We start from the raw sequence: 13,698 nt of genomic DNA on the forward strand, positions 1-13,698 counted from the left end.
GTGGCCTGTCAGCCACCACTTGTAACGCCCCACCTTTTATTACTCAAAACCATTACCAGATTCATTAAGTTAATTCAATTTCAGAGATAACATGCAAAAAAATCTTTACATCAATGAGTAAGAATAAATAAAAATTCTCTCATCCGAATGCAAATTAAATGCAACATGTACATAACTAAATAAATTGCCTGTAGGCTTACATCTCTAAAGTAAAAGAAAGGGTTTAACCCTTTTACATCAATGGCATTCTGCCCACAAGTAAAAGGTCCCGTGGCCAACAGGTAAAGAAGATCCATTACCTTAAAACACTCCTCGATGTTCAACTGAAAAAGGATTAGCAACGTGGGATGAACAAAAAGTCCAGTAGGGATCTGAACATGATCCCAAACAATAACAACTTATAGATAGGTATGATCATGAATGCTTAGTCTCATACTGTATAAATAATGTGATGGTTTATACAGAAATATACATATAAAAGACCTTTCCTCATAATCATTCATTTCATTCTATGACTTAAGCATTTCACTTTTCTTTCTTCTTGTTAGCCTATTTCCAAATTCATATGACAATGACAATTTATTTAACACAATTCTATCAAACCCGTTATATTTTCTCCCACTTTTCGAACTTACACTTGATTTTCCTTTTTAAAACGTTTTCAAAAGTATCTGATGTCCTTCACATCCTTCACAATCTCAATACAGTACTTACGTCCATTTTCAACACATTCATGTCTATGCATGTATATCTTTAATACAAAAGGAAAACAACAAGCAACCAACAACTTTCTACTCAACAAATAAGGGAACTCGGCCCTCCAGAAACACAACCATCATAACCCATGACATACCCAAGTACATTGAGACAATAATAATAAACAAGTTCTGCTCTACCTGCCTTAAGCACGGTAAGCCAAGGATACACCTTTCCACAATGAAATGCCAATTTACCAGACATGAGTTGGAAGGTAATGGTAGCTCTGCCAAGTTCTCTAGGTGCTAGCTGGAAGGTAATGGTACCTCTAATTCTCAGCGCAGTGCACGTTACTAACCATCACAACATGATAAAGTACAACCAACAAGTGTAATGCATACACATAGACCATTCAACACAACAATGTCATCCTTCACCGATGACCAAGGACAAAGACTCTAAATGTATGTATTCGACTCACACATTAATAATAATATAACTCTCATGAGACTTTAGATCCAATTACAACAATAGTAAAATAAAATATTTGTGATCCAATCTCAAGTTAATTTTTGAAATTCACATAGTGTTATCATTTCATTCTTTCATTTCAAAATCAATTATTCTTATTTTCCAAGTTAACATTCTCCACAAAGTATAACCCCCCTTTTTAGCAATTTACAAGCTACTAATTTGTTATACTCAACTATGAACAACTCAACACAAAGTTAATACTAAATTTTCATGAGACCCGATTTTATCTCAAATAAATTACCAAATTATTAATCAAGTTCCATAATTCATAACATGATTATTTCATAATTTCAATCCTTCTTACTCATTAAGCAAATTACAAAATTTAGGGCTTTAACTCTCTCTAAACATGAATATGTTAAACCACTCCCCAATTTAACCCAACAACAATTAGTTTCCCCAATCTCAACCTCAAACATCAAATCTTAAATCCCCTCCCATGAATTTCGAAAATCCATAATGAACATGGTTTTTATGCAATAAAAACTTACCACATGTCTATCTATAGACGAAGTATTGGAAAAGATCAAAGAAATCCCTACCTCAAGAGAGAAGAGGAGAAAAGCCCAAAAATCAACATCACTAGAATTTGATCTCCATCAGTCAAGATGAAGCCCTCGATATGCTCATCATTTTGGTATAAGGAACTAGTACAAAATCTCAATGGATTCTTGGGATCAAAAGAAGATGTAAACATTTGAGGGTTTGGGTGGAGAGGGATGAGAGAAAAAGAGAGAAAAGATTATAGAGAGAGAGAGATAGATTCAGTAAATGAGAGAAAAAAAGGCACCAATGCTCAAAATATAGCTGAAAAGCACAAAAAAAAAAGGCATTCCATGCACTTGGCCGCACGTGCGGCGCCCTCTTCCACACATGTAGAGCGGCCTCCCGCACATGCGGCTCTCACCCCTGCACATACGGCTTCTCCCACACTTGCACTCCCACACCTGCATTTATTGCAGTGTGCACATAACGTTCCCCTGTTTCCCGTACGTGCAGCCTAACCTCCCGCACATGCGGCCCAAGGCTCCGCGGAGCCTAAAAAATCCTCGACTTCTCTCCCGACACCACGAAGTCGACTTCGCACCCTCCGAAACGAGTGAAAACTCATAATTGAAATGAATGCAACCAAAATTTTTGAGAAAGAGTTTTCAACAACAACTTACCCAACATAACTTAAATAGAAACGAGACGATTTTTGAACCGATCATCACACCACTTCTGGCCTGCCGGCCACCAGTGAATTTTGAGCAATGTGCTTGTGAAGAATGGTAGAGTTGATCTTGAGAATGAAATCAGTGCAAGGGTTGTGCAACAGAGACTTTTGAGAGCAAACAGCGGATGTTCTTTGGGTGGAAACCGAGCATGCATGGGCCTCCCTCGCTTCCTAGGACTAGTTAACTAGTTAATTAGTTTAATTAGCGATTAATCATTTATTTGTTGTAATTAGTTAAATGTAGCTAATTAATTTGTGTTGTAATATTTAATTAGTTTAATTAGTTGTAGCTAATTAGTTTACTTATTTAATTAGTTTTGATTAATTAAATTAGTTTGTGTTGTAATATTTAATTAGCTAAGCCTAGTTAAATTCCTAGCTTAGAGTTAGTTAATTAATTCAAGTGTTGTAATAATTAGTTAATTATTTTAGCTATTTATTCAGTTTGTAATAATTAGCTTAATTAGTTTAGCTTTAATTAGTTGCTAGTTAGCTTTTATTCATTCGAACTCTCCTTCGTGAGAGCATGATGTAATAACGTGTATGTCTTCTAACCCCACGTCTTTCTCCCTTTTATTTATCCGCTTTTGATGGTTAGATTAGGGATATGTTTTAATTAGCATACCTTATGCTTGCATCCATTCATCTTGTCTTGCATGCACTGAGGCTCGGCGCATCATTCATAATGCATTGTCATTTAAATACTTCTTTGATTACGTGCTTGGACCGTATGCTATTTAAATTGATTCATATGCCATATTAGTAGCCAAGCCTATTAATTACATTTTTTGTATGTGTTGCATTAGACATTTGGCATAGTTAGGAATCATGCATTTTTTTCTAACACTTTTTTGCTTATCTTAACTTGGAGTACTATGTGAGTTTTTAACGCGTTAGCATACTTGCCTGAGTGTAAGTGATTGCCATGTCTAGCATACTTGCCATGAGGCTAAGTGCTTACTTGATAAACTGCTTGAGTGCCTGTGAATGAAGGCTTATTGCTTGAATTGGAACGATTAGATAAATATACGTTTAAGCCCACTTTGTTGAGTGGCAAATTCGCAAACTTTAAGCCCACTTGAAGTGGCAAATTCAAACCCTTTTTCAAAAAAAAAAAAAAAAAAAAAACATGAAATTGAATTATTCTAATTTGAGCAAGCTAGTCTATACTTGTGTGTGTGCGCATCACATAGTAAACGCTAGCGTAATAAACCGGAACAAGAACATATAATGTACATAAAAATCATATCATGATTAGTAGAGGTGGATCTTTGATCGGGCGAGTAGGGGTGCTCAATTCATGACCTTCCCCTCTCATACCTAAGTTCCCGAGCCGAGGCAACTTTGGTGATGATAGATACGTGGCCTTTGGCATGAGTCATAGGTTTCCTAAATTTTTTCAAAATAAAATATTTATGTGGTGACTCTGTATCTAGCAAAGCAGTCTAATTTTAGCATTTTTTATTCTAAAAATTGACTTTTCAAAAAGGTTTGCCGGATTTGGACTCTTTAGTATTTATCAATTTCACATTGCACTTGTGAGATTAGATTCAGAATCACAGGAGTCCGAACTATAGGGCTTCTTTCGAGTTTCTGAAAGGGGGCACGAAAAAGTTGAGCTACAGATAGTTGCATTTGAGCTTTGCTTTGCATGCTTGTAGTATAATAGTCCTCATGAGCTTGGTGTTCTAGGCCTTAGACACCTTCTTATTTGAGTTGATAGCATTTATTTATGCTTTTCTTACTTATTTTCAGCACTAATCATCTCTGCAACCTCCCTCCTTTCTTGGCTTTTGTTTTGCTTTAAAAGTGGTTCAAACTACTTGTTTGTTTAAAGCATGAGATTAAGATGTCATGCTTAATGGTTTAATCCCTTTGGAGTTCATTACCAACGGTATGATGTCTCTTTCATGCCTAAAACACCTCTTGGTTTGAGCCTTCTTTCCATTTAGAGGACTTAAACTCAACATTGGACTTAATTGATTAAGGATGGTTGGTAATTTAAAATGAAGTAATTAAAACTTGGAATTAAAAATGGTGCAAGATAATAACTTGTTGTGTTCAATCAGACGTTAATTGAACACATGGAAACTTGGGTCATTTCATACTCACTAGTGATGAAATGATCCAAGTCTCCAAGGTCAACCACTTCCCTTGATCTTTTATGAAAGGGAAGAGGTTAGAGTCCTATTTTGTTGCATTTATTGAAATTGCACACTTTGATTCACAAGTCATCATGCAATGAAATTGCTTGAGTTAGTGGTTTATGGCTTAAGTTCACTACTCTTTTGATTTGTTCATGAAAAGGAGATGTGAGTTGTGCAGACAACCCTTGAAAATACCCTGTATATGCTCTATTTGTTCTCTGTTGTAGCAAGATGAACTGGGCAGCAGTGACCGGCAAGCCACTTTCCATGGCCGGCAGGTGGCCAGCAGGCCACCATTGATGGCCAGCTAGCCGGCTATCACTAGAGGCCGGTAAGCCTCATCACTGGCCAGCTAGCCACTGATGAAAAATTTGGCAGTGTGTTCCTGAAACAAAGCAGAGTTATTCTGGAAGTGGGCAACAGTGTATGTGTTCTATTGTGCAACAGAGGCTTTCCGGAAGAAAAACAGTGGCTTTTCGGGTGGTAACCGAGCATGTGCATGAGCATTCCTCGCGTGCCGAGCATATTTAGTTTAAATTATTATAATTGATTAGTTGTAGCTAGTTAATTTTGTAAAATGTTGTAACTAATTAGTTAGTCAATTTCGTGTTGTAATTTAATTAGTTAGCTAGAATAGTTAGTTAATTCATTTGTTGTTGTAATAATTAGTTAAGTAGTTTAGCTATCTATTCGTTTTGGTTTGCAATAGCTTAATTAGCTTAGCTTTCATTAGTTAGTTAATTAGCTTAGTTCATTCGGACACTCCTTCGTGAGAGCGCAATGTAATAACGTGTATGTCTTCCAACCCCACGTCTTTCTCCCTTTTATTTACTAGCTTACAATGGTTAGTTTAGGGACATCATGTTTCAATTAGCATACTTCATATTTGCATCCATTTGTATTGCATGCACCGAGGCTTGGCGTATCATTCTAACTGCATTGTTAGTTTAATACTTCTTTGAATACATGCTTAGACCGCATGCTATTTAATGGATTCATATGTCATATTAGTAGCCGAGCCTATTAGTTACATTTTTACATGTGTTGCATTAGTCATGTTGCATAGTTAGGAATCATGCATTTTTTCTAACTCTTTTGTTTTGTTTTGGCTTGGAGTACTAGGTGAGCCTTTACTCTCTTTAGCATATTGCACGAATGTGGTTGTTGCCATGTCTAGCATGCTTGCCATGAGGTTAATTGCTTAAGTGCTATAATTGTTTGAATGCCTGTGGATGAAGGCTAGTTGCTTGAATTGGAATAATTTGAGTAATGTTTATATGCAATCACTTTTTCAAGTGGTACATATTCAAAACAAGCATGAATCAAAATGTTCCAATTCTTGTAAATTAGTCTGTACTTTTGTGTGTGTGCATCACATAGTAATGCTAGCCTAATAAATCGGAACAAGAGCATATAATGTAAATAAGATTCATATCATGATTAGAAGAAGCCAATATTTGATCAAGCAAGCAAGGGTGCTCAAATGTATTCATGACCTTCCCCTCTCGTACCTAAGTTCCCAAGCCGAGACAATCTTGGTGATGACGGACACGTGGCCTTTGGCACGAGTCATGGGTTTCCTAAATTTCCCCAAAAAATATTTAGGTGGCGACTCTGTATCTAGCAAAGCAGTCCATTTTTGGCATTTTTGAATCAAAATCGATTTTCCAAAAAGATTTGCCGGATTGGGACTCTTTGGTGTTTATCAGTTTCACATTGCACTTGTGAGATTAGATTCAAAACCACGGGAGTCCGAACTGTAAAGCTTATTTCGACTTCTAAAAGGGGGGTGCGAAAAAGTCAAGCTACACTATGTGAAATAGTAAAGCTATCAATTCCTTATTTTTCGCCATCACACCTAAAGAGTTTAGTCGTATTTGTAATTGTGAAGTTGCAAAAGAGGCATGGGATATCTTAGAAACTATTCATGAGGGCACTCCTTCGATTAAATGCTCAAAATTTCAGAAGTTCACTTCCAGTTTTGTAACCTGTCCATGAAAAATAGTGAGACCTTTGATGAATTTTGTGTCAAATTGAGTGACATTGTGAATTCCAACTTCAATTTAGGTGAAAAAAATACCGAAATTCAAGATTGTGGAAAAAATGTTGAGGTCGTTGCCCGATCGGTTTCAACCAAAAGTTACAGCTATTAAGGAAGCTCAAGATATTGACAACCTCAAACGTGGATCATTTGGTTGGAAATCTCCAAACCTATGAGGCTCATATGAATTTCAAAAAGAAACAAAAGATGATGTTGTTTTTAATAGTGTTTATAGAGTTGGAAATGATTTCACTGAGGATTGTGAGTTTGATTCCGAGATGACAAATGCTTTTATAAAACGCTTCAAAAAGTCATTTTTGAAAAAGAAGCCTAATCTTTTGGAATCAACTAACAATCCAAAGGCAAAGATAAGCTCAAAATTGACTCTACAACCAAGAAGAAGAAATGAAAAATACAAGGGAATTCTCAAAAAGTTCAATGCTATGAATGCCAAGGATTTTGCCACTTTGCTCAAGAATGTCCTAATTGATTAAGGAAGAAGAAAGTCTTCGTTATCACTTGGGATGGTGAATCAAAGTCTGACAAGGATGAAAGTGATAACAAAGCTCAAGGAAAAGAAGCGCATGAACAATTTCTTATTTTCATGGTGGTTTTCGTAGCCAAGGGACGAATGGATTATGCCAAGGGGCATGCTGAGTATGCTTATGGCCTGAATGTTTCCACCCCTCCTTACTTTGAAGGATCTGAATACTCGTACTAGAGTGCTCAAATGAGGGTGTATTTATTGGCGTTTAATGCAAGCCTATGGAGGATCATAAAGGAAGGGTTTGCGATGTCATATGAACTTGATTTGGTAACTAATTTGAGAAGCTTGAAACCTCAAGAGCAATGGAGTGAACTTGAGTTGCAACACTTTGAATACAACTCAAGAGCATTATAGGAAATACAAGGTGTTACCTCGGAAGGTGGGAGAACTCATATTTCTCATTGTGAGACGACCAAGGAAGCATGAGATTTGTTGAAATTTATCTATAAGGAAGCAAGTTCTAATGTTGAGTCTTAAAGCAATTCCACTCCTCATGCATCAAGTGTTGACTCTTCAGATGAAGATTCATCTATTGATAAGAGTGAGAATGAAAGCTCTACTTATGGGTCTTCAAATGGTGGTAGAAAGTCTTTAAGCACAGAAGAAGAAATAGATGGTGTAACTCTTCATGAAGTGTATGAGATATTGTATAAATGGAGTTTCACCTTGACAAAGATGAACATCAAATTGTCCACCAAGCTCAAGCTAAGTAGAGAAGGGAAAGAGAAAGTAGAGCAAGATCTCATAGAAACTCAAGTGGAAGTTCATGTTCTCTCAAAAGAGTTGGAATCGTTGATTGCCAAGTTCTCCACATGTGAAATGGAGAGAAATCAATTGTTTCATACTCATGATGAGGTGAAAGGGAAGAATTGTGCTCTTGAAAGTGAGTTGGAGACTTGTTCAAAGTCCGAGAAAGTGTCTGAAGCAAAGATTACCACTTTGAAGTTGGAACTTGAAAATGTCACAGCTATTTTGAAATCAAGAAATACAAGTTCACAAAATGTGGATGTGGGTCTTAGTGCTCAACGAATGATCAATGATAAAGGAGAAGTTAGCGTCAAATGACATGTCTCACCATCCAAAGCCTCAACTTCCAAAGATGAAAGCATTCAAGATTTCATGGCTAGGGGTAATATCACTTCATCTTCTTTTTTGTCTCATAATTGTGTAGCTAAGAGTAAATTCATTACTATTTGTTATCATTGTGAGATTCAAGGTCACATTAGACCTCATTGTTTTGATTTGCTTGAGACCAAACATGAAGCGAGGTTGAGTTTTCCTAGACCTTGGAACAGGAGGTTGGAAACCAAGTCGAGGCGGGTTCCCATTGAAGGGAAAGGAACCACAACATCAAGACACCACCCAAGAACCATAATTCGCATAACTTTGTCCATACTAAAGCGGTTTGGGTGAGAAAAACTGACTTGGGTTAACTTGTTAATTTTTCATTTTTTTTTCTTGTTTTTTGTTCTTTTGTGTTTATGTTGCTTTTCATTTTCTTGCTTTGTTTATCAAAAATCCAAAAAGATTTTCCTAATGTGGTTTTGCAAGCTTGAAATTTTTGAGAAATTTTTGGTGTATATTGAAATTAATGAGAATATGCATTACTTGTTAATGAGTGTGTGCTATCTGTGGTTATTACTCATTACTGATTGTGTGAACATTGATTAGTATGTCTCATTCTGTACACACTCTTGGATTAGCTAATACCGGACTCTTCTGCATAAGTGATCAAAGTTCTCTAGGGACTTCTAGCAGCGTTTATTGTGTTTTTTGTGAGGACTTCTAGCATATCTTGGGTGATGTTGAGTCTTTTACCACCCTTCTATCTTTTTGCACCTTCACTACTTACTTATCTGTTTTTCTCTCTCATGGCATGAAAAAAATGCTACCTCAGAGTCACCAACCAAGCTTCACTATTTTTTCCATTCTTCTCTGGTTTAGTTTCCATACCCATGAGCATGAAAGTCGCTAGTGAGAGCGCAAGAATATGTTGCATTGTTTAAGGGGGAGCATTCGCGTTTACTCAACAAATGCCCCTTGATCACTAGAGGTTTGACTTTTCTCAATCATTCGCAGATTCTCTAGTCAAAGGTCCAACCATCAGATCACTATCAGGATTTGAATCTAGTGTTTGTCGCACTCTAAGAGACACACACACACTTTCTCACGACATCTATGTGTTTCACATATTGCACCACATTCTTTCATGAGGAATCTTCTAGAGATGGTGCACATTGTGTTTTCAAGTAATTGTATTTCTTGGATATTCTTGTGTGTTATTGATATACTGATCTGAAATTCCTTATTTGCTCTACCATATAGCTTTTATCATTTTTTATTTTATTTTATTCTTTGTTTTCTAGAGCTTGTTCTTCTTTGATAAGGAGGTTATTTGTTGATAGGGAGTTTGTTAAGCATGGAATTTCATTGATTTTTTTGAGAGGTAGTTAGATATTTGTTGAATTGCATATTGCTATGTGCTGCTTATTTATTGCATGCTATTGGTTATTAAATTATATTGTCCTTGCTTGTGTGGTTTTTGTCTTTACTTTTGTTAATTGAGTTTCCTTTGACAATTCATGACAAAAAGTGAGAGATTTTTGAAGTGATGTTGTTGCTTGATAGCATGATATTCTTTTCAGTTTTTCATACTGTCATATGTTTCATGCTATCATATACTATTATGGCACTTTAATAGTTGTTTTGCAAATCATGACCATGAGAAAGTTGTCGTTATTGGGTGTAATTGATTGAGGTGATTAGGATTTTCTTTGTTAGATATGTTTTGTCACGGAATAGCCAAAGGAAGAGATTGTTAGGTTTTTGTAATTGACAATCCCGTTGGATAAAAATACCATTCAATTGTAATTGCTTTCGTTTTTTGTATCTGTGAGGATATGAGAGTTTAGATGCAAATCCAAACCGTATTGTGCCTGAGTACAGGAGTTTGTGCTGACGTTTCGTATCTTGACTTAAGTAGTCCTTATTTGCTTCTTCAATAGTGGGTCTAGGGCAGCGCCCAAATGGGGTCGAGGGACAGTGCCCCCGAAACCAAGTTGTCAAAGTTGATGAACCGCTCGAGTAGTCTTTTGTGCGCTCAAGTAGTGAAATAGTTCATTTAGTATCTTAGCCAGTGTTCTGAGCTTCTAAAATAGTTCATTTAATAAGTTTTACCGCTTGAACGGCAGATGTTGCACTCGAGCGGTTGGCCAATATGTGAGCATCGCCTTCAGCCTTACTGCTCGAGCTGTAAAGTGAGTGCTCGATCAGTCTTCGTGGCTCTGTTTAGTATAAGGTTGAACCCATCTAGATTTAAGGTTGAACCCATCTAGATTCTCAGAGAGGAGTTAAAAAACAAAGTGTTCTATATTGGAGGGTGTTTATATATCAGTTTCTTTGATATATAGAAGGTGATCAATTGATAAACAAATTATATATTGACAAAAATCAATGGATATTTTTGTTCTTTCATTCACAAAAAGAGAAGTGTTCATCGATGGGTTTCGGGAAACTTAGACTTAAAACTTTGGTGGATTCCGGAGTGATTCATTATCGTGGATTCGACATCGGTATTGTAGATTTAATGTTTGGCAAAGCAATTCCGAAGTGAAGACGGTGGTGGAAGAGGCACATCGGGTTCGGTTTAATTCGATCATGGATTCACTAGGTAATTAAGGGCTCTCGTGTGTAATTCATTTTTGTCTTCGTAGTTGATTATTTTGTGACTTTGGCCCATGGTTTTTTTATCACAATTGAAGGAGTCCAATTATGATTTTTTCTACGTTAAATCGTTGTGTCGATTTGTTATTGATTGTTTGATTGGGATTGCTATTCATTGTTTAAAATTGAATCATAATTACAAATAAATATTAGGGGGTTTTAGATTTTTGACTATAAAAAACGTTACACAATATTTAAAAGGATGTTGGTCCTATGTAGAGTGGGTTTCACACTCATGTGAGTATTGTATATAATTTTTTTATAAAAAAAAAAAAAAAAAAAATCGAATCTTAACATTACTCAAATTTGTAACATTAAACATAAAAATGGCATAACTTTTTTCTCAGCATAAAAAGATAACTTTCTCTCTGTCCAAAATAATAATAAAAATCACAACATTTATAAAATAAACATGAGTTGTAACTTCATAATTGGACTTGAATTACCTTCAGAGAGTGTTGTTTGGACTGTGAAGTCTACCATGGGTCCTATTATGATAATTTGAATCATTCATTTTATAAAGTCTTTTGTATATATCATCCAAACAAAAAATTAGGTCAATTTGATAATTGTTGTATATTCAATTTATTACGTTTGTCACCAAAATAGCAGATGGTCTATTTAAAAAATACCATCGTTGTCAATTTTTGGAAATAAATATGATAAATTGAATAGATTGTGATTATTGGATCCACCTAATTTTTTAGTGAAAATTTTGCACGAAAAGCCTTACAAAATGAACAATTCAGATTATCAAAGCGAAACCTATGATGAATCTCACAAGACCAAACAATACCTTCTAATTTAAATCTTAAGCTCGAAAGAAACACAACCGTTCATAATCAACTAACAACACCAATAAATTGAAAACTGACCAAATGAAGGTGACTTGCAAGCACTGTTGTTCAGGTGATGGGGGCTGATTTTGGGCCTCATGTCGATGATTTGAATCGTTCAATATTTAATTTTTTTCGAGTATAACATCTCTGTAAAAAATCAAATTGATTGGATATTGATAATACTATAATCAAATCAATTTTGTATTTAGTTTTGTACTCAAAATTACACCTATCATTTATTTTTATTGATACAAAATTGATTTGATCATAGTGTTACTGATATCCAATCAACTTGATTTTTTACAAAAATATTCGACTCGATATACTATAAAAAATGAATGATTTAAATTATCATGATAACTGTTATGGAAATGTCACAACAGCCACTCTTCATCTCGCCCATCTTGTACGCTTCAATACAATATGATTCACATATATGTATGGATGCTTCATTGCCGGACAGAGGAAACCAAAGCAGCATATGGATCCTTAATATGATCCACATATACATATAAGTCCCATATATTATTTATTTGATTTATACATATATTTAGAGTAGAGTAGTAGAGTTTAAAATCTATTAAGAAATTCAAGATGTGTCTGATTTAGTTTCTTAATTGTATGATATTAAATTTCTTTGGGTTTGCCTATAAATTACTCAACGGGAACTACGGATTTAGATGTGAGAATTAAGAGAGTGATAGAGAGATGAGGACCAAAAAAAAAAAAAAACATACAAACAAGCAAAGGTTTTGTGTTTGAGTATTTTTTATCTATCATATGTAATCACTCATATTATAGTAAAATTTTCGTACCCAAACCACATAAATACTAGTGTTTATACTTTTTAGTGTGTTTTTGGAGTTAATATCATTTTGTCCCTTAAATTTTCACATGTTTTTCAATTTAACCCTAAAATTTCAATTAAAATCAATAAGGAAAATATCATTTTGCCCCCCAAACTATAACGCGTTTTTCAATTTGACCCCCATACTTTGATTAATTTCAATTAATACCTGAATTTTCAAAAAATTGATTAATGCAACCACTGCCGTCACATTCCATCTACAATTAGACGAAATGTGATGAGCTATCCCCCTAAACTATCTTTTGGAGGGAATATAAGAGTCTTTCCCACCATATTCAACCTCTCCCTTCTGCTCTTTAACACAAGCAAGTTCAAAAAAAAAAAAAAAAAAAAAAAAAAAAAAAGCATCATTTCACTGAGTGAGAGAGAATGAGGAATAGAGGGTCAAGAAATCAGGGAAAATGGAGCTCAACTGAAGGAAGATGGAGCTCAAGTGACATGGAAGATGTGAGATACATCTACTGTGAAAGACGAAGGGTGATACAAACATCATGGACTGATACAAATTCTGGTAGGAGGTTCATCAGTTGTCCTAGTAATGGTTGTAATTAATTCACCTGGGTAGGCCCACATATGTGCTCACGGGTAGTGCAAATCATCCCTGGGTTGTTAAAGAAGGTCAATGAGCTAGAAGTAAGATTACAGACAAAGAATCGAAGAGAGAGAAAGTTATGGATATGCTTGGTTGTCTCATGGTACATCATTTTATCAATGTGGTTTGTAATGTAGTGTAAGAAAGAATGGAATAAGGGGGACTATTGCGAATGAATGAATGTAATAGGGGGAAATATTATGAATGAAATGTAATGAGGGAAGTATTTTGAATAAAAATTTCATATTTTGTGTTAAGGTTGTACTCTAAAAAAAACAAAAACAAAAACAGAGCATGACACCATTTGTTTATCCCTTAAAAAACAGTGTGTTCACCCTTACAAAAACAGAGCATTATCATTTAATATAAAAAAACAAAACTGTCACCATTAAGTCAAAAAATAATTGGTGGCATTTTAGAATGGCCCCTTGAAATGGCATACATCCATCAAATGGCAACCAATGAATAAAAAACCTATCACTGGCATTGTTTGTT

This window comes from Camellia sinensis, chromosome 10, assembly GCF_055761805.1.
Source record: "Camellia sinensis isolate YWXY chromosome 10, ASM5576180v1, whole genome shotgun sequence".
NCBI classification, from domain to species: Eukaryota; Viridiplantae; Streptophyta; class Magnoliopsida; order Ericales; family Theaceae; genus Camellia; species Camellia sinensis.